The sequence below is a fragment of the Quercus lobata genome, chromosome 10 (assembly GCF_001633185.2).
Source record: "Quercus lobata isolate SW786 chromosome 10, ValleyOak3.0 Primary Assembly, whole genome shotgun sequence".
Lineage (NCBI taxonomy): Eukaryota > Viridiplantae > Streptophyta > Magnoliopsida > Fagales > Fagaceae > Quercus > Quercus lobata.
Window position 1 is genome coordinate 13,044,749 of NC_044913.1, and position 22,382 is coordinate 13,067,130.

Here is a 22,382-nt window from a genome sequence, read left to right on the forward strand (position 1 = left end):
ATTGTCAAAATTTTAATTATTTTTTTATTTTCTTATAAAATTTTTTAAAAATAAATTATTAATTATTTATTTATTAGCATCCCTCACTTATTTTAAGAAATAAAAATAATTTTATAACAAACTAGTTGTTATTAATTTTAATTTTAATTTATTATTAAAATTATATTTTAATTTAACAGTAATAATTACATACTACAACTTTGTTGTAAAAATATTACAAATGCAATATTTACATTTTACACCTAAAAATTGGATTGGAACTGGGAGCTAAAGCTAACCGTTGATGAGAGAAATGGCTAATCGAACGCGTCCGATTGAGAGAATATTCTCCCAAACAAAAGACTTATTTTTATTCCTACCATCAACGGCCTCAAACAAAAGTAGTTTTTCACTATTATCAGCCGTTCGATGAACGATTGTTAATCGAAGGGCCTCAAACAGAAAGTAATTTTGGTCAGCGTCACTACGCAGCCGTTGGATATGCAATCGCAATTTCGAGCCATAAAGATAGTGTGCAGAATAGGTAGTGCCAACTGCCAACTGCTAAGGGAAAATCACGTCAACCCGTCTTTCGAAAAAAAAAACCCCTTCACGTCAACCCCTTTTTTTTGTTGAAAAAAAAAACTCCATGGCTGGCGGAGGACGCACGGAGTCGGAGAGAAATACCATTTCCGAATGTGATGCAAATCTTAGCAATCATGGAAGGTTAGTCTACTGACTCTGCTCTACCGTGTCTACATTTTTTTGGTGTGTTTTACTATATATTTATCTAAACCCATCTCTAAATATTCTGGCGGATCAGCAAAACTCCGCCACCTTTCACTAAAATCGTCACAACTGACGTGAATCACGTCCCCGCATAAGTCATAACTATATCTATCTGGATTTTTCTTCAGATAAGCCAACTTCTAAGTCTCTTTCAGGCTACCTTTTGTGCTACTAATCCTCGGCAAAGCCGATCGATGGACTACTTTTCATCGTGTTTGATGAGCTGAGCCCAATTACGTAGCCACTACACATTTCCTCAAATACAAGCCAACACTTAGATGAAGCACAACAGATGTTCCCCGCACCAAAATCACCATTTCAACCCAGTTAGCTTGGGTGACACCCAGTCCAGCCCATGCATAAAACCTAGCTAGCGGGTAAAATTTGCGGTTGGAGAAAGATGGGCTAGCAGTCAAAAGAGCATTCTCTGTAACTTGCTAAGCTTGGGGCCATCAATCTAACGTCTTGGAGGTGAGGCACTTGAGGAAACCGCGAGTTGCTGGAGGCTTTCAATGAGAGGTTGCGGTGCCACCGATTTGAAAAACAAAAATCGAAGACAGAAAACCAGTGGTTTTGTTGCAAGCAGAAGTTAGGATCGTCGATCGATGGTGAGGTTTAATTTATATACAGAGAAGAAATATTCTGTGGTGCAATTGGGTTTTGGCTCTTTTTGCCTTTTGGGTGGAAGAATTATGGCATGTCGTAGATGTTGATGGTTTAAACCTTGTCATGACAGCGGGGTTTTAAAGTCTCATGGCAGATGTAGGAGTTGATTGGCTTCAAATACTAGCCAGTTTAACCTTTGATTCTAAACGTAGCACTGAGAGAAGAAGCTAAGATAAGAATATATATATATATATATATATATATATATATAAAAGGTGGCGGCTACATGTCAATATGCTCTAGGGATGAGGGGAGTAGTTTAGTCTTTATGGGTCAATTTGGATTGAAGAGAGGAAGAGGATAGAGTAGGGGAGTAGTTTTAGTCTTTATTTCCAGTCAACTTTAAGCTCTATTCTTACTCCCTCACCCTCAAAGGGAAAAGAAGACGCGAATTGAGAGAGAAGCTTTATTTGAGGTGGGCTTCTTTTAATCTTTGGATGGTTGGTCACTTGGTCTGCAGCATGTAATTCATCCTAATGAAAATGAGAGAGAATGAGAAGGTTTTAAATGGGAGGAGAGCCGGACAAAGAGGAACTTCTGTTTAGGTTTTGGTTTTTTTGTTTTTTTTTTTTTTTTTTTTTTTTGGGGATATGGTACATACGTAGCACTTAAAAGTTGCCCAACACACATTTGTGGGTTACAAAACTTATTCTTAAGTGCTTCCCATGGGTCAATAAAAAAAAAAGAAATAAAATTACTTCCCATGGGCGAGACGAGAGCTTGTGTTTTTTACACCCACATTTTTTTTTTTTTTTTTTTTTTATGCCTTTGCTCTGTTACTTGCGAGCTCAGCTCTGTTGTAGTACCTACCACTCGGTTTGATTTCTGTGAAATTTTGAAAAAAAAAAACAAGGTGTCAACGGTCGCCTTTTGCCCCAGGTTAAGAAACGTTCATTTTGAGAGGATGGATCCAAACGGCCAAAGCCCCCAAAATCCAGTGATTTCAAATAAAGGCATACGTGGAGCCGCAGAGGTTAGGAATTTCATACGTCTCTTCGCGATCCCTAGCCCTAACCAAAACTATTCCTATCGTACAGTTTCAATGCCTCTATCCCTTTGTTTTCAATTTACATAATTGATTGTTACTCGCATCTATTTTTCGTTAATTTATTGATTTTCTTTTTAAATCAGTTTCAACTCAAATGCCGCTGTGACTGATGGCTTAACGATCAGATTGAAAGCTTTAATTTCAAGAGCTTTTGATGGCCTATTCAACAGGTTTGGGTTCCAATGTTCTATCTCTCTATTTCTTTGTTTTTCAATTTGTTATGATGGTTGGATCAATTTTTCTTTAGTAATTGATTTTTTTATTCGCATTTTGAATTCTACAAGTTTCAGCTTAAAGGCGGCTGTGAATTTAGTGATCAGATTGAGGGATTCAATTTTGGAAGCTCTTTATCACCTACTGAACAGGTTGGGGTTCTAGGTTCAATCTCTCTATTCTTTCGTATTTCAAATCTGATTGTTACTTCGAGCAACTTTTATTTAATAATTTTTTTTTTTTTTTTTTTTTGGATTTTGGAAGCTCTTTATCACCTATTGAGTAGATTTGGGTTCTTGTATGATTATGTTTATGTATGTACGTATGTGTGCTTGTATAGCTCATTGCACTTAGGTGTTAGCTTCTGGATATGCATAATTTGGGGATTATTTGGAAAGAGTAGTTATGCATCTTAATTAGGTCAATGATTATTGGTTGAAGTTGGAAGGCAATTAACTCTCTGTTTAGCGGCTATGAATAATTGAATTTTTTTTTTTGGCTATCCATTTTCATTTTGCAATTGTTTTATATGAATTGGTTTTCTCAATTTAATGGTATGTTTTACTTATAGAGTTACTCTTTTTTTTTGGGGGGGCGGGTGGGGGCGAAGTGGTGGTGTGAAGTTCCAATTAAAGTAAAAATCATTTGGTTTCAAAGGTTTAATTATGTGTATCCTTAGGTTAAAATGGTTCAATATGGGTTTTTATTTAACTAGTTATGGTCAATTTTGTACTTAAAGTCAAAACTGTAAAGTCTGTAATGAATACTATGCTTGAACTTTGTCCTTCATTTGCTATATTGAACTCCCAAGATGACTCTAAAGATAGAATTGATCTCCGTGCCAGAGGAAGAGTATGCTGAATTCCTAGATCATCAAAAGTGAGTTGCTTCTTCCTTTTCTTCCACTCTAGGCCCAATCAGATAGTACTTGCCATTGTCTTTAATGTTCCACTTATGATTTATGGGTCTTGAGGTCTAATAAAATAAAACTTAAGATATTTAAGATCTCCTAGAAAATCCAAGAATCAACTAAACTACCAAAATCGGGTGACTTTTAATTCAATTGAAGTTCAAGCATAGCCCCATAAAATAAATCTTGAATAGGCAAATTTGCAAAGTAGTAACATTTTAATCTTCCATGGCTGCATCAGATTTGTTGGTTTGGAACTGTTTTGTTGCTTTTCTAATTGCTGGGTTGTGAGGAGTGTGGGCCATTTCCTTATGGGAACACTCTTTGTTTGAGGACTGAGTGTCAGCCATTGTTTGGTTGCTATTTATTTTTAGTGTAGCTCACAGGAGCCACATCTTGTTCACTTGGTTACTTTCTTTGTCTTAATTGGTTGCTTATTGGAATCCAAGGAAGGTATACAGCCCAATTTTGTATTCCCCTCTGGTATGCTCCCTATTACTTTGATTTGTCTTAATGGGAGTTATTACGTGCAATGGACCCAAGTTTTTGAGGTTTTTCTTTTGGTAGCTAGAAGTTTACTTATCTAAATGATGAACTCCCTCCTACTATGGATCCTAAGTATGCTGATTGGAGGGTTTAGGATGCACAGATCAGAAATTGTTTGTGTAATAGTATAGAATCCAGAATATGATGTAGCCAAGTATTTTTGCCCACTACTAAACTTGTTCAGGAACAAGCCCAAGAGCTAAATTCTGGTGTCAATTTTGAACGCTATTAATTTCTCTTTCTTTTCCTGTACAACCCCAAGTTAAAGCCCTTACTCTTACCTATGAAAGCCATAAAACTCCATATACTTTCTCTATCAAATAGTTGTAAAAACTCTCATCAAACCCTGGCTAATTTTGAGTGCTAACTCTATGTTCAACATTTCAGAATCCTAGATCCTCAAATCCTTGTAATCATTAGCCCACCAAAAGCACCCAGTTTATTCTACATCAAGTTGTTCGATTTTCCTATTGTTTTGTTGCTTAGAAAACGGAAGAAACGAAGTATTACTTTGGAAAACCTTAAATTCACTTATTCATGCTAGTTTTGATATTAGGGGTAAAAGGCCATATTTTTAAATTTCAAATTCAAGGGCAAGGGGGTATGTGTTGTTTTGCTTGGTTGTTTTTAAACTGTTTGAAGATTTAAGAAAAGAGTTGTCCATTATCATTGTTGGCGCATATTCTGACTAGCGTTTAAATTAGCAAGAATTCTGACTAGCGTTTAAATTAGCAAGAAGTAAAGGGAAAAGGTATTTTTGTTTGATTGAATGGTGTTAGTGAAAAATGTTTCTTAAGTTTAACTTTTATTTGTATCTTACTCCTTACAATTATATGTTAATTATGACGGGTTTTTCACTAGAAAGTTATGTTACTTTAGATTATGTAACCATAAAGTAGAGCATTTTTGTTTGGTGGGCCTGCAAACTTTTATGAGTATTCTCTGTTCTTTGCTAAATATGTAAGTTTTGTTTCTATTTTTTCCCTGCCAACTGAAATAAATTCAAATACATCTAATCCTATAAATGATCCAAACAAGGGATTAAACATCCATGAATTGCAAAGTAATGAATTCCAAATCCCTTGATTGATTTGAAATCCAAATCCTAAATCTAAGTCTATGTTCCCAAATGCAACCTAAGGGTTGGGATCCTTAAGAATTTTATGTTAGTAAGGCCTGGTTGTGTTATTATTTTATAATATCTCAATGATGTCAGCCTTCTCTAAATTTAGACAGAAAGCCTAAGCACTAGGTTTATGTGTGTCTGTTAACTAGGAAATTCATCACTTCTAATACATACTTTGAATGCCAAGAGTCTTATAACTCTGTGGCATTGACAGCTCTCCTTTATGAGGAGAACCAGAGTTCAAATCTGCCTCCATACATTTTCTTTAGTATCTTTCAAATATACCTGCAGTTTTCCATGGAAATCTCTACTTCAGATCTTTCTTTTGCTTTCAAGATTCTCAGAACCAAGATCACTTACAAGAAAAACCAGCGGAAACTTTCTTCCCAAGCTTTCTTTAGAAAGCCCTTTATGACAGCCATGTTCTATGAACTAATTTTGTAGTAGATTTTTTTTTTTTTTTTGGGTGTATATTTTTCTCTTGAAATTCTCTCTTTGAGGAAATTTCAGCAAAGTTTGAGTCCATCTCACAGAAATCTCTTTTTTTTTGAATTATAGCCCTCCATTTATAGGGCATGAATTGGTAGTTGATTGAAAATTAACCTTCTTTCCTAGCCAATCCTATAGTTTTTAAATAATTCGATTTTTCTATATCATGTGAGTCTCTCATCCATTAGGACTATATCTTCTGATCAACTAGCTGCTTGCAGCTGAGATCTACTTCATTTAGTCTGGTATTCAAAAGCCACAAATCCATTAGGAGGCTAGTTACAGTTAGGGCTTTGATTCCATCTCGTCTCTGTAGTTTTGTGGAACCCAAAGTGGACTTATTTGGTTGCTGGAAAACCACTAGCTGTGAACTTCAAACAGGCCCATATCTGACATATTTTGGGCCTTTCAGCCCTTTTAAAGTCCAATGTTGCCTTTCTTAAACCATTCCAGCTTTGGCCTTTTTCTTAATTCTTATATTACTTTTTTTTTTGCGGGGTGGGGACTGGGGAGGATGGAATGGAATGAAATGAGAGATAGTTTTAAGAATTCCCTTTTGAGAATTAGTAGAAAGAAAATGGAATGCAGGTAGGAAATACTCATTCCATTCCATTTTCCTCCTAAACATTCCTTCCAAAAGTGGGAGGAACACTCATACATTTAATGAAATGTGTAACATGCCCATTTAATCACTTCTTTTATAAAGTCCCAAACACACAAGAGAAAATACACTATATTCCATTCCATTCTTTTATTATCTATCCATTTTAGTGTTAAAGGACTTATTTAAGTTGTTTTAGGCACACAACCCAAATAGAATACATAAATAAATAAATTTGTGTGTTATCTATTAAGTAAGGTGATGGGATGGCGCTCCATCAAGTTTGATAGAGCATCACTTATTACTCATTTCAACATAGTACACTCTTTGAGCAATTTATCATATTTCTCATTAAAAAAATTAAACAAGGTCTAAATAAAGTTGTTTATTGGAATTTAGCTTGTCTAATTCTATAGTGAGAACAATATTTTGGATGCATGAAATATTTGAGACATATATAATCAATCCACTTTGTTTAGACTTTAGATTATTTAACATAATGCCATTTGGAATAGTAGGTCTAAATGTGGATTGATATTGATCAAGAAAGTCATAAATTCAAGTGGATTAGACTAGGTAAAGGCCTTGACAATTTACCATCCTTCATCCTTGGACTAGTTGACATGTGCCTTGTAGACCTTTAAAAAAGCTTGTATTGATTGTAGCATTGGACTCCCTGATAGTCATTCCCATTTCAAAAAAATAATAATTATTTTTTTTTTCAATTGATAAATTACGTACGCATCTAATCTGTCTTGAACCCAATACCTCATTCTTCATCCCATATTATAGGAGGAGGAAATGCCATTTGAGGTAGAGCTCATTGGCCATGTTTGTATCAATTGTAAATTCCAACTATAGCCACAGCTAGTCCAAGAATTTCCCTTGCATGCAAGGGCAGTGTTAATTTTTTTTCCTTACAATGTGGTGAACTGGGGATGAAGGGTTTTGAACCCAAGTTCTCTTGGACAATGCCTTTGAACCACAAGACTTTTAGCATGGAAGAAGTAATTTTAATAGTTTTAAAAAGTTATTTATTGAGTAGAGGTAATTTAATAGTTTTTAAAAGTTTTTTATCCAGCAAATTAATCTGGTTCACACATGTTGTATGCAAAAGTTATGGGGTGTCATATTTCTTAGACACAACGAGATGAATCGTAAGTCCAAACCATTCGATACATCTATAAACATAAAATGTGGATATCGTCTACATTGGGGTTAAATTAAGAGAGAATGATTTATATCTTTGTTTATTTTTGAATATGAACTCTGTCTGTGTCTGTGCTTAGTATCACATATTTTGTTCACAGCTACTAATAAGCTTGGAAAACGAAGGATGATTGCATATGTTGATGGACAACTTAAGATTTAGTCACTTTATTATTAATGGATCCACTACAAATACAAGTTGGATCAACCCTTACCAGCGGTGTGCTACATCGGGAGTTGGATGTTTGAAAAGTGGGCAAGGGTTAGTTAGGGTGTTCTTTATATGAGAGGCATTACATTAGTGTTTGGGTATGGTGAGAAATGAGCAAGAGTTCCTGCTGTGATTACGACAGTGACAATCATTTTAGTTTGCTATAGGTTTTTTGGGTTTTGTTGGATTTGGATTATTTGGATTTGGGTTTTCTTGGAGGATCTCAGCGGTTGTGGTTGTTATTGGTGACAGTTAATCTTGCCATTGATGGCGGTCGACTCGCTGTTGGTGGCTGTGTATTTGGTAATGGGTTTGTTGTAGGTATGAGGCTGGATTTGTTGGGTTTGTTTTGGATTGTGGTAGTGGTTGTTGGTTGGTTGGTGGCGGTCGATCGCAGCTGAAATCCTTCGCCAACCTCATCAAGCCAGACAAAATGCTATGGCCTGAAACATCAGTTGACCTGAAATCCTTCTCTTCCATCAACATTTCAATCAATTTGTACATGATTTTCTTCTCAATGCATCCCTCATTCAGAACATCCACCATTAACAAATCATTGCAGGTTGCATCAAGTTCATTTTCGACTAGTGAGAGAGGTATGAGAGAGAGAGAGAGAGAGAGAGAGAGAGAGAGAGAGAGAGAGAGAGAGAGAGAGAAGAGGGAGGGTCTAATAGAGATTAAAAATAAATAACGGCGTTACAAGCTGTTTGTGTTTAGGGACGAAGTTGGTTAGTTTTGAAATATTTTGGATATGCTTGGCAAAAACCCAAACCTCAGGGGTATTTATTGTATTTTAGCCAAACGGGGGGAAAAGGAGACATATTGGAGAGAGAAACCCAGGAATTAGGAGAGGAGGTTTGAAAGAAGACAAACAACTAGTGTTTAAAGATAAAATAATGGACAAGATTTTTCTCCAAACTAGTTTAGAGAGAAACTCTTCAAAGTCCTCTTATATTTTTTTATTGGATGTGAATTTTGAAAATCTAACTGTTAGATGCATATTCTTTATGTTCTTAACATGCATGTCAAATTTCGTTCAAATCGAATGTTATTTACTATTTGATCAATAAACTTATATTTTATACATAATTTTAGACCACAAAAAATTTAAAATTTAAACATTTGATTGATAACATAGCTATTGATCTTTGATCTTCTTGAAATCTTGCAAGTATGGAGATTTAATAAAAACATGCAATCCAACAATTTGATTTTCAAATTTCACATCTAATAAAAAAAAATATAAGAGGAGTTTGAAGGATTTCTCTCTGAAATAGTTTGGATATAATCCTTTTCCTAAAAGGATTAAAGAAGGCTAGTGAGGTCTAGAAGAAACTGTTAATAAGATGTTGAATGAAATGACTAGTCATATTAAAAGAGTAAGAAGTATCTGGAGAATCTAAAAGGATGTGTGCAACAAACTAATGAGATTTAGTGGTGAAAAATGAGCAGCTTCAAGCAGCAGTTAGATGGAGTTAAAAAGGATTAGTATGGTGAATGAAGTGAAGAAGTACATCAGGAGTATTATATAATAGTTGGATACCTATTAAGTTAAAAGGGAAAATATTATAAGATAGCTGTAAGACTAGTTATAATTTATGGTATTGAATGTAAGACTATTAAGAAGCAACATGTTCATAAAATAAGTGCTGGGCTGTGAATTTAGTGATCAGATTGAGGGATTCAATTTTGGAAGCTCTTTATCACCTACTGAACAGGTGTGGGTTCTAGGTTCAATCTCTCTATTCCTTCGTATTTTCGTATTTCAAATTTGATTGTTTCTTGGAGCAATTTTTATTTAATAATTGATTTTTTTTTTTTTTATTGGAAGCTCTTTATCACCTATTGAGTAGATTGGGTTCTTGTATAATGATGTTTATGTATGTACGTATGTGTGCTTGTATAGCTCATTGCACTTAGGTTAGCTTCCGGATATGCATAATTTGGGGATTATTTGGAAAGAGTAGTTATGCATCTTAATTAGGTCAATGATTGTTGGTTGAAGTTGGAAGGCAATTAACTCTATGTTTAGCAGCTATGAATAATTGAAATTTTTTTTTTTTGGCTATCCATTTTCATTTTGCATTTGTTTTATATGAATTGGTTTTCTCAATTTAATGGTATGTTTTTCTTACAAGTTACTATTTTTTTGGGGAGGGTTGGGTTGGGGGGGGGGGCAAAGTGGTGGTGTGAAGTTCCAATTAAAGTAAAAATCATTTGGTTTCAAAGGTTTAATTGTATGTATCCTTAGGTTAAAATGGTTCAATACGGGTTTTTATTTAACTAGTTATGGTCAATTTCGTACTCAAAGGCAAAACTGTAAAGTCTGTAATGAATACTATGCTTGAACTTTGTCCTTCATTTGCTATATTGAACTCCCAAGATGACTCTAAAGATAGAATTGATCTCCATGCCAAAGGAAGAGTATGCTGAATTCCTAGATCATCAAAAGTGAGTTGCTCCTTCCTTTGCTTCCACTCTAGGCCCAATCAGATTGTACTTGCCATTGTCTTTTATGTTCCACTTCTGATTCATGGGTCTTGAGGTCTAAGAAAATAAAACTTAAGATATTTAAGATCTCCTAGAAAATCCAAGAATCAACTAAACTACCAAAATATCCTTAATTCGTAGGAATTGCCGAAATTACAATTTTGCTTCTGAATACGAAATTGACCATAACTTACTAAATAAAGGCCAAATAAAAAACTGATTGATCCAAAGACACATAACTAGGCCTTTAAAATCATGTGACTTTTTATTCAATTGAAGTTTAAGCATGGCCCCATAAAATAAATATTAAATAGGCAAATTTGCAAAGTTGTAACATTTTAATCTTCCATGGCTGCATCAGATATGTTGGTTTGGAACTGTTGTGTTGCTTTTCTAATTGCTGGGTTGTTGTGAGGAGTGTGGGTGGTTTTCTTATGGGGAATACTGGTTGTTTGGGGACTGAATCAGCCATTGTTTGGTTGCTATTTATTTTAGTGTAGCTCACAAGAGCCACATCTTGTTCACTTGGTTACTTTCTTTGTCGTAATTGGTTGCTTATTGGAATCCAAGGAAGGTATACAACCCAATTTTGTATTCCCCTCAGGTATGTTCTCTATTACTTTGATTCGTCTTAATGGGAGTTATTACATGCAATGGACCCAGGTTGTTGAGGTTTTTCTTTTGGTAGCAAGAAGTTTACTTATCTAAATGATGAACTCCCTCCTACTATGGATCCTAAGTATGCTGATTGGATGGTTGAGGATGCACAGATCTGAAATTGTTTGTTTAATAGTATGGAATCCAGAATGTGTTGTAGCCAAGTATTTTTTCCCACTACTAAACTTGTTTAGGAACAAGCCCAAGAGCTAAATTCTGGTGTCAATTATGAACACTATTAATTTCTCTTTCTTTTCCTGTACAACACCAAGGTAAAGCCCTTACTCTTACCTATGAAAGCCATAAAACTCCATATACTTTCTCTATCAAATAGTCATAAAAACTCTCATCAAACCTTGGCTAATTTTGAGTGCTAACTCTATGTTCAACATTTTAGAATCCTAGATCCTCAAATCCTCTTAATCATTGACCCACCAGAAGCACCCAATTTATTCTACATCAGGTTGTTCGATTTTCCTATTGTTTTGTTGCGTAGAAAACAGAAGAAATGAAGTATTACTTTGGAAAACCTTAAATTCACTTATTCATGCTAGTTTTGATTTTAGGGGTAAAGGCCATATTTTTAAATTTCAAATTCAAGGGGAAGAGTGTATGTGTTGTTTTGCTTGGTTGTTTTTAAACTGTTTGAAGATTTAAGAAAAGAGTTGTCCATTATCGTTGTTGGCGCATATTCTGACTCGCATTAAAATTAGCATGAAGTAAAGGGAAAAGGTATTTTTGTTTGATTGAATGGTGTTAGTGACAATTTTTTCTTAAGTTTAACGTTTATTTGTATCTTACTCCTTACAATTATATGTTAATTATGACGGGTTTTTCACTAGAAAGTTATGTTACTTTAGATTATGTAACCATAAAGTAGAGCATTTTTGTTTGGTGGGCCTGCAAACTTTTATGAGTATTCTCTGTTCTTTGCTAAATATGTAAGTTTTGCTTCTATTTTTCCCCTGCCAACTGAAATAAATTCAAATACTTCTAATCATATAAATGATCCAAACAAGGGATTAAAAATCCATGAATTGCAAAGTAATGAATTCCAAATCCCTTGATTGATTTGAAATCCAAATCCTAAATCTAAGTCCATGTTCCCAAATGCAACCTAAGGGTTGGGATCCTTAAGAATTTTATGTTAGCAAGGCCTAGTTGTGTTATTATTTTATAATAACTCAATGATGTCAGCCTTTTCTAAATTTAGACTAGAGTTACTCTTTTTTTTTGTGGGGTTCCCCCGTGCCGCCGGGGGGGGGGGGGGGGGGGTGGTAATGTTGATGCTACTATAGAAGATCAATTTGTTAGTACTTCAAAATTCTTCTAAGGGCCTACGTGTGAAGTTCCAATTAAGTAAAAATCATTTGGTTTCAAAGGTTTAATTATATGTATCCTTAGGTTAAAATGGTTCAATATGGGTTTTTATTTAACTAGTTATGGTCAATTTTGTACCTTAAAGGCAAAACTGTAAAGTCTCTAATGAATACTATGCTTGAACTTTGTCCTTCATTTGCTATATTGAACTCCCAAGATGACTCTAAAGATAGAATTGATCTCCGTGCCAAAGGAAGAGTATGCTGAATTCCTAGATCATCAAAAAGCAAGTTGCTTCTTCGTTTGCTTCAGACAGTACTTGCCATTTTCTTTAATGTTCCACTTCTGATTCATGGTTCTTGAGGTCTAAGAAAATAAAACTTAAGATATTTAAGATCTCTTGGGAAATTTTTTGGTTCCTGATTTTTGGCCCCATAGTACATCCCTAATTTACTTGGTTTGACACTTTTATTAATAATATTTTTATTCCCTTCTAATATGCTCTCTATTTCTTTGATTTGTCTTAATGGGAGTTATTAATTATGCACAATGAGCCTCGGCTGTTCAGGTTTCTTTTGGTAGGAAGAACTTTACTTATCTAAATGATGATCTCCCTCCTACTATGTTTCCTAAGTATGCTGATTGGAGGGTTGAAGATGCACAGATCAGGAGCTTGTTTGTGGAATAGCATGGAATCCAAAATAAGTTGTAGCCAAGTATTTTTGCCCGCTACCAAACTTGTGCGGGAACAAGCCCAATAGATAAATTTTGGTGTCAATTCTGAACATTATTAATTTCTATCTTTCTTCTTCTATACAACCCCATGTTAAGCCCTTAGCCTTACCTTTAGAAACCATAAAACCCCACTTACTTTCTCTATCAAGTAGTCATAAAAGCTATCAACAAACCCTAGCTAATTTTGAGCACTAACCTTTTTTTCTACAATTCTGAATCCTAGATCCACAAATCCATCTAAACCTTAACTCACCACAAGTACCCAATTTATCCTACATCAAGTTATTGGATTTTCCTGTTGGTTTGTTGCTTAGAATACAGAGCAAATGAACTATTACATTGGAAAACCTCAAATATACTTATTCATGCTGGTTTTGATTTTAGGGGAAAAGACCATATTTTTAATTTCAAATCAAGGGGGAAGGGTGTATGTGTTTTTTATTTTTTGACTCTTTGAAGATTTAAAGAAATAGTTGTCCATTATCGTTGTTGGGGCATATTCTGATTAGTATGAAAATTCACAAGAAGGAAAGGGGAAAAGGCATTTTTCTGTACTGGCATGGTTGTATATTTGTTTTTAAGTTTTTCAAGCTTCTCTAATCTTTATGGCCTATGATAGAAGAGATTTATGCATCCAATGAAAACATAGTGGGAATGAGCTGGAAAAAAAATGAGGAAGAAGAGATAGGTTTTATTTTCCTTTGCTAGTCAGGTGCTTGTTGGTTTAAGATAGTCAATGCTTGAGATTTTGACTAGAGTTTATGCCGCTGATGTTGAACTCCTGGTTTTTTTTTTTTTTTTTGGGGGGGGGGGGGGGTGGGGGTGTTGGGATTCACCTTAATTTGGGTATCAGATGCTGAATTGTTAAAAATTGGCCGAGTTGATGTATTTTGTCTGATTGAACGGTGTTTGTGAAAATTTTTTCTAAAGATGTATTAAAGTATGATATTATGACCATCATTATGGGACCTTTATACACTAGGGGGCCTAAGGAAATTCCCTAAATGGCCAATATGGTGGGCCCGACCTTAAAATGAAAATGTTAAGATGGGTAGTTGAAAGCACAAAGTTAAGATTTGAAGCGAAGAAATCCCCTTAAAGAGGGGTATTTATTGTTTAAAAGATGAGTGAGAGTTGCCTTAGATGATTTGATCATGTGTTGAGGAGATTGATTAATATGGCTGAAAAGAATATATGTGGCTGATTCTGATTAGTCTGTTAAGATCCCTGGCTGATTCCAAATTTTTAGGACTAAGGCTTTGTTGTTGTTGTTTACATTTGAACATCAATATTAATGCATGTATGAGTGGTCCTATATCTCAAGCCTTATGGATTGTAAATCCATTCTCCGTTCAAGCCTTTATAGAGTCTTTACATATGTAGATTTTTTTTTCATTTGTAAATATTTAGGCTTATTTGTATTTTTTATACATGAAGTAGTTTCTTTTCAATAAAATTTTTCTTACCTAAAAGGTATGTATGAGGAACAATAAGTCTTATATCAGACCTATAGCTTATTGAATGACTAAATATTACGAACTCACCATTGCACAGGCTCACACACATATAATGAGTGAATTTTTAGAGTTCTTAATAAGATAAATTGTCAGAGATTATTTCTTTTATTAAAGGTGAATGAAATAATATTGTTAATGGCTTGATCATCTCTTCAAGCTGAATTGCAGTCATTGTTGTAGGTTATAAAGCTGAAGGGATTTTTTTTTTTCTCTTTTTTTGTTAGTTAAGTGGATTTTGTGGGATTTTGACTTTCTTATGTTCAGAAGAAAAAGTAATATGAAAGCTGAAGGATTTCTTATTTGCATATGTGCCAGTGATGAAGCACTTGGTTTCTTTGAAGCATTTCATGCGCTTCTTGCCTTCCTCATCTCGTTTCTGGCTGCCTTAATTGGTTTACACTTTCAAGTCTTGGGTGTCTCACCACTTCAAACACATTTTGCTCTCATCTTGCTTTTCATCATCGCTACAATCGTCTATAGCATTGCGTATGCAGAGATAAAACTACAACCTCCAGGCGCTGACCTTCCCATATTCAGGTTCATTTGTCTGGTTTCTGGAGTTATTGCTATTGAGCTACTTGTCACAATAATCATTTCTCCCTTTTGGCTATTCATGGTTAATTTATGTCCAATCCTGATCATAGGGGTACTGCGTCATTTGTACCAACAAAGTTATCAGTGGCTCTACTACACAGTTAATTTATTCCTCAATGCAGTATGTAGCTTGTTTAAAAAGATCTATCAATCAGTTTATCAGATATATAACTGGCTCCTACAGAAATTCCAATAAGCAGCTTCTGAAGCATTTTCTTCAAGTGAACAGGAAGAAAATGGTATTCAGGTGAAATAATTGTTTAAGTGACCTATGTTTTGAAAAGACAAATTATTTGAGTTACCTATTATTGTTAATTAGACATAAAGTGTGCTAAATGTTCACTTATGCAATCTTCTGTTTATGGAAATTTGAATTTTTTTTACACTTTATTCATAGTGAGGTTTGTTATCTATATACAGCATATGCTCTTATACTTTACTAAAGATCTCACATCCAACTGCATGTAAAATAAAATTTGCAATGCACTTTTGCAAATTTTCAAGAACTAGATTTCTAAGGTTAAAAGGTTTTATGGAAAGTGAGATTTCCATTTTACTATATTTTAGTGACAATGCCAAAAATTCATTAGTAAGGGAAACAAAACTAGACAGAAGTCAGAAAATTGGAACACCACATCTGACCCAACCATGGCTGCCATTTGAAAATACTACCTACTGACAAAACAGTTGCCAAAGCTTAGACCCAAAAACCTACAGGATCTGGGAATGGACCCTTCAAACTGATGTTTGCACACCTTGTGGTTCCTTGATAGGATAATGATGCTTGTGTTTCCTTACTTATCAACAACAGAAGAGAAAAAAAAAAAACAGGATGCTTGTGATTCCTCTCTTTTGTAGTAGATTTAGCTAGTATAAGAGTTAAATAGATTGCAGTATCCTTTTGTGTCCCATTCCCAATAGTGGCATCCTGGTAATACTTTATTTCCTGATCTGTCTTTGCACACATAGGCGATAAAACCTACTGGGACTTCACAAGAATATATGGATATCATTTACAATTAGATTTTCTATTTCAAATGGTCATGCAGAAAATATTGCAATCATATGGGTTAGGTTTTCATATGGGTATGTCTTTGCATGACCATAGAATGCTCTAGATTCAGATTAAAATTGTTGAAATCTTGATTTGGTCTCATTTTGTTTCTTTTGGATCCTGCTCCATCTAGCATCAAAATGACTTGCCACTACAGCACTTGCCAATTCTGTATCTTTTCTGCTAGCACCAGCAACATTGCCTTATGACTGCATATCCTCACCACATTTATCGTGCTGCAGTATTTCTGATGAAATAATGTTTGAATCCTTTTGGGCCAATGGCCTTTAAAACACCCATTTGAGAGGGCATACATTACTTTCTACTATTGATCAATGTCTAGGCACTACATGTCTATTGCTTGAGGCTGACTCAATATATGTTCAACAGATAATTGGTATAGATTCCACTAAGATGATCCACTATTCCTTGTTTTGTCTGTTATTGAGTCGATCAATTGATCATCTGCCATTTTGAGCGTTAAGATTTTGTCATTCAGTCTTCTTTTGTTCACCAACATACGAAATTACGAGGTATTTCTTTTTGTCATCAACCATCAACCACCAATTTGCTCCCTTTCCAGTAGCTCTAAGATTTCCAAATGGAATCTGCAAGATTCTTCTTTTTTTAGACCTCTCTTTTTGGATGAATAAGATAATTATCCGATACAATAAACACCAAAGTAAAAGAATTACAGCAGGAAATTGACCCCTAGGTGGAGCTGCCTCTTCTAATCTTTGCATGCTTTGAAGCACTGCAACAGTGAGATTGTGTGCCTAAAAATTCCTTTGTTGGTCATTGCTACGGCCTCTTCATTTCCAAAATTTCTCGAAAAAAATGTCTCATAGCAACTTGAAATTTGTATCAAATATATTGAAAATCCTAATGGCATGGGACAAAGTGCTTATTACTGGTTAGGGATGACATTATTCAATTTTGAAATGAACGGACCTTACTACAGCAACACCATATATAAAGGAAAGGGCAAATTAACCCTTGTAATTGGTCAAATGTGAGAGTACGAGGGTACGCGGTTGGTGTACACATTGGTTTAGGGTGTGATGTAAACCTAGAAATTGGTCCATAGAGTTTCAAAAATGTCTTATGGGCAAGAAATGGAATAATCTCACCAAAGTGTGTATATATCTATACTACTATTTAAGAAACTTCTCTTGTTTCGATTGGACATTTTTTTGGTTCTAAAATACCCCTACAACCTACATTTAAGTAGGGGCAAAACTTGAGGAAAATACTGTAAAAATATATCTCTAACTCTCTCCTAAAACATTTCCTGCAAAATAGAATCATTCTCTTACTAACCCACTTCTTCAAAGCAATTATACATTTACTGTTCTTTAAAAAAATAAAAAATAGAAAAACAAGTTAAACAAAAATAAAAAATCATCCTCAAGTTTTTATTCTTATAAAATTATTAACTTTTACCCAAAAAAAAAAGAAAAAAGAAGAGCCTCTCGCGCATGCTCAAAGGCATTGTATATATAATACAGAAACTACATAATTTAGGACCCACAACCATTAAAGGCCTAGGACCAATGTCCAACCATAATGTTCTTTGGAAATATGAAATTAAATCTTGGTGCTAATTTTTGTTTAAGTAAAACTTAGAAAGAACTAAAATTAGAGCATAAAATTAAGACAAACTTCTTTGAGAAACTCTATTACGAAGTTTGAGAATCAATAAGATTGCCAAATCTTATATACAAGCAGAAACTAATTGCCATGAACGTCTAGACCTCTCTAGACCCATCTTTTCATAATAATCCATATCAACCGTTGGAATTTCAAAGAAAATGGCTTGGAACGATAAGCAAAAGCTCTAAGTTACTGATTCAAAAATGGGATTTCTTGGTTATCTCCTTTTTCCCATCCAACAAAAGTGAATTGTCACATCATTATTCATAACAAGAGTATCAAATCACTAGACAATTTGATGACTAAAATTAATTGAAAAATGTATGTGAACTGCCACACCTTTTCATTTTATTACAACTTCTGGCTATGAGCTCAAATAGTGCTCATTTTTGAAGATCATATATGTAAGCAAATAAAGATGACATAGGACAAGGGGAAATAAAAAAAAAAAAAAAATCTGATTTAGAACTATTGGGGCAGATCTGTTATTACTTCTGTTTTGAGGGTTTAGGGTTAGGTTTTGATGGGAAATAGGTTAGAAAATAATAGAAATTTTAGGGTTTCCAAAGGGGACAAGGATTAATAGGGTTTGGCAATGAAAACAAAGGTGAAAATCAGGATTTGGGTTGCTGTAAACAATGATGTGAACAGTAACATGAATAGTAAAATTAAAGAAAATAGATAAATTTTAGGAATCACACCTAGACTTCCTAAGCATCACACCTAGGGTTCCTTGGTATCACACCTTAGAGAAGGTTGCATCTCACAAACCATAAAAGAAAGCTTCATAGCTCTTAAATTCTAAAAACATTCACTATTCATCAACTCAATAGAAAGGACTACAACTCTTTAAATAGAAAACTAATACCTCATCCTAGTAAAACTAAGATTTCTTAAAACTCTAATAAACTTGGACTTGGGCTTGGGCTTTATTACTAAACCCAAACTAAATAACAAAACATAAATAAAACCCAAAAGAAGATCTAATGGATTGATAGCACAGTTTATTCTAGCATATTACAAAATTACAAAATTGCTCTTGATACTTAAAATCAAATAAAATATAATAAATTTGTCTTCTCATTGCCCCTGCAGATTCTCCCTTGGTTGGAGAAAACTTGACCTTGAGTTTAGAAGTGTTGAAATAAAAATAATCTTGGTTTCTTGAAGTGCATCCTTGATATTGAATAAACTCTTTGGATTTGAATTTCCTTTTGTTTATTTGTTTGTGGCAGCAATGATGAGAATGATACATCCACCAATTCAATTGACCCATTAAACTTTTCAGGAATGACAAAATCAATATCTTGAAAAGTTGGTGTATGCAATAGAATATCTTCGGCCTCACATTTATTACATAGTACTTGTTCAATGTCAACATCATCGACAATCGCCATCTCTCTCAAGTCTTGTTGCATTACATCAAGCTTCCCTTGATCCCTTGCATCTATCTTCAAGTTAGAATCCCCTATGTTGCTCGCTAGACAACTTGTAGCTTTGACAAAGTCAATTGAGTACTCGTGCATAGGACATAAGGGCTTTGATAAATCTTTCAAAGAAAAATCAGTGCAATCTTTGGAAAAATCTACTAGAATTTGAGGCACTTCTATAGGCTGGTTAGGTTTTATTTTGGTAGTTTCTATTGCTACACCAGAATTTTTAGCTTCTAGATCTTTTCCTTCAATAACTTTTGCCTATGATACTTTAAATTTATCCATCTTGGCTAAGGTCATAGGTTTCAAAACAACCTCCTTTTCACCAACCATTAGAGCATAGGTGTTTTTTTTCCCATTATGTTGGACATTTTGATCATAGAGCCAAGGTCGACCAAGAATGATATGTGTAACTTGCATAGGAATTATATTACACATGATAGAATCACTTTAACTACTACAAGAAAAAGAAACAAGGCATTTATGAGTTACTAGGCTAGAAGTGTTGTCTATCCAAGCCACTTTGTATGGTTGAGGATGAGATTCAATCGGAAGTTTAAGGCGTTCATCCGTGGAAGATGACACAACATTCATACAACTTCCCCTATCAATAACAAGCTTCTTTGCTTATATCATTCTTGGTCGACCTTGGCTCTATGATCAAAATGTCCAACATAATGGGAAGTTGTAACTTGCATAGGAATTATATCACACATGATAGAATCACTTTAACTACTACAAGAAAAAGAAACAAGGCATTTATGAGTTACTAGAATAGAAGTGTTGTCTATCCAAGCCACTTTGTATGGTTGAGGATGAGATTCAACCGGAAGTTTAAGGCGTTCATCCGTGGAAGATGACACAACATTCATACAACTTCCCCTATCAATAACAAGCTTCTTTGCTTGGTTTCCACAACGAACCAACATCTGAAAAATTGAAGTTCTCCTCCAATCCTCTTCATCTACTTTGGGGATTGCTAAAATACGTCTCACTACAGAATCAAGAGAAGTATCCTCCTCGTCCTCCTCCAAGTCATCCATAGCAAAATCTCCATGATCAAATGCATCCTCCATATGACCTTCATCTTGCTCACAACTCAATTTCCCCCTAAACAATCTACCTGATCGTGTAGACATGATACAAAATCTCAGTTCTGATACCAAACTGACATAGGACAAGGGGGAATAAACAAAATCTGATTTAAAACTATTGGGATAAATCTGGTATAACCTCTGTTTTGAGGGTTTAGGGTTAGGTTTTGGTGGGGAATAGACAAGAAAATAATAGGGATTTTAAGGTTTCGAAAGGGGACAAGGATTAATAGGGTTTGGCAATGAAAATTAAGGTGAAAATCAGGATTTGGATTGTTGTGAACAGTGACATGAACAGTAAAATTTTAAAAAAAAAATAAAATAGATAAATTCTAGGAATCACACCTAAACTTCCTAAGCATCACACCTAAGGTTCCTTGGCACCACACCTCGGAGAAGGTTGCATCACACAAACCATAAAAGAAAGCTTCATAGCTCTTAAATTCTGAAAACATTAATTATTCATCACCTATATAGAAAGTACTACAACTTTTTAAATAGAAAACTAATACCTAATCCTAGTAGAACTAGGATTTCTTAAAACCCTAATATACTTGGATTTGGAATCCTTGGGCTTTATTACCAAACCCAAACTAAATAACCAAATATAAATAAAACCCAAAAGAAGATCTAATGGACTGTTAGCACAGCTCATTCTAACATATTATGAAATTACAAAATTGCCCTTGATACTTAAAATCAAATAAAAATATAATAAATTTGTCTTCTCATTGCCACCTGCATCAGAAGAGTAAGCCTGGAAAGCCCTAACTTCTTGCAATTATCAATTTCACTTCTTATAAAAATTTCTGTCATTACATACTTCATCCTGCAATGAAAACAGAACGTCCAACATGAATCAGCACCATATACCTCAAATATGGTAATCCCTGTAGAGTCGTATACAAAACTTGTTCTTCTTTTGTGATTCCAAAATCTCTTATAAAGGTTGTCGGCCTGGACAAAAACAGATAAGTTTGCAGCAAGTTTTTTTAATTTTGTCTGATTGATTTAGCAAAATCACATTATTCATTAACGCCGTTAGTTTTCAAAGCAAGTCTCATGAGCTTCCTTTGAAGTATGTTGTGGGCTACATTTGATATTGAAAATTTGCATAGAGTCGAGTTAAAAAAGCACAGAGAGAGATTTTCATGGTGCAACTAAATCCAAATGATAGGTTTTTTCTATTAATGGACAATTTAAAGGTTATCAAAAGAAATAATTATTATCACAACAAATTAAAGTCACTGATTTAGGTGTGTGGATCATAAGGCTGGTGCCACTCTGTTATTATGTAAATCCAAGAAAACAATTTAGCTATAGCATACTTTTTGGTCACTAAAGCAAAGAAGGCATGACTGCAAGAGAACTTTGAAGGAGTTGTAACACAAAATTGTTTAAGTAATATGAATTTACCTATAATTGAAGATGATATTTAGCCCAAACACTATATATGGCATCTATTATTGTTGCAATTGGTTAAATGCATATTGTTGTATAAAGTACAAATAATGACAACAAAGGAGCATTATCCAAAACCTTATGCGTCTGCAAGATGGTAGCATTTTGATTGAACTACAAGTAAAATTAGGAAGACCAAAGAAAATTACAGATTCGTATTTGGTAATGGCATAAACCCATCCAAGACCAACTTGTTCATATAGTCTTCTAACTGCCTGCAAAAAGTTGTCATTTAAATTCTTTTGTCTTGGTTAAAATGAATCTTAGATAATACAGTTGAAAGTAAAGTCTTATCAGAGTTCTTTAGCCAGCTTCTTCAAACAGATTCTACATCTAAAGAATCCCAAATGTATCCCACACCATTTTACTATTGACAAAGCTGTTTAACCATTGGAAAGGAAACGGATAAGGAAATTGGCTTAGTGATAAATATCATTCCCGATGTGCCTATAAGAGGACTTCAGTAAACTTCCTATGCAAACATTAATAGAATGATAGAATCATGGTGGTAATCATTGGTACTTCACAGTTCCACATCCTTATGCTGCACTTAGGCCTCCTTGAGAGTATAGATATTTGAACAATTA

At 34.4% G+C, this 22,382-nt stretch overlaps 2 long non-coding RNA genes and 1 pseudogene across 2 annotated transcripts; 2 read left to right on the forward strand and 1 right to left on the reverse strand.

Annotated features, from left to right (window-relative positions):
* The first annotated feature begins 2,075 nt into the window (after positions 1 to 2,075).
* LOC115962761 lies at positions 2,076 to 2,847 on the forward strand. The gene is made up of 3 exons (XR_004085595.1): positions 2,076 to 2,465; positions 2,566 to 2,652; positions 2,773 to 2,847. It is a non-coding gene; the product is annotated as an uncharacterized LOC115962761 (long non-coding RNA).
* A 6,571-nt stretch (positions 2,848 to 9,418) lies between these two features.
* LOC115962762 lies at positions 9,419 to 15,448 on the forward strand. Its single transcript, XR_004085596.1, has 2 exons — positions 9,419 to 9,505; positions 14,822 to 15,448. It is a non-coding gene; the product is annotated as an uncharacterized LOC115962762 (long non-coding RNA).
* Positions 15,449 to 20,744: 5,296 nt separating this feature from the next.
* Positions 20,745 to 22,382, reverse strand: part of LOC115964361 — a 52,988-nt pseudogene continuing 51,350 nt past the window's right edge.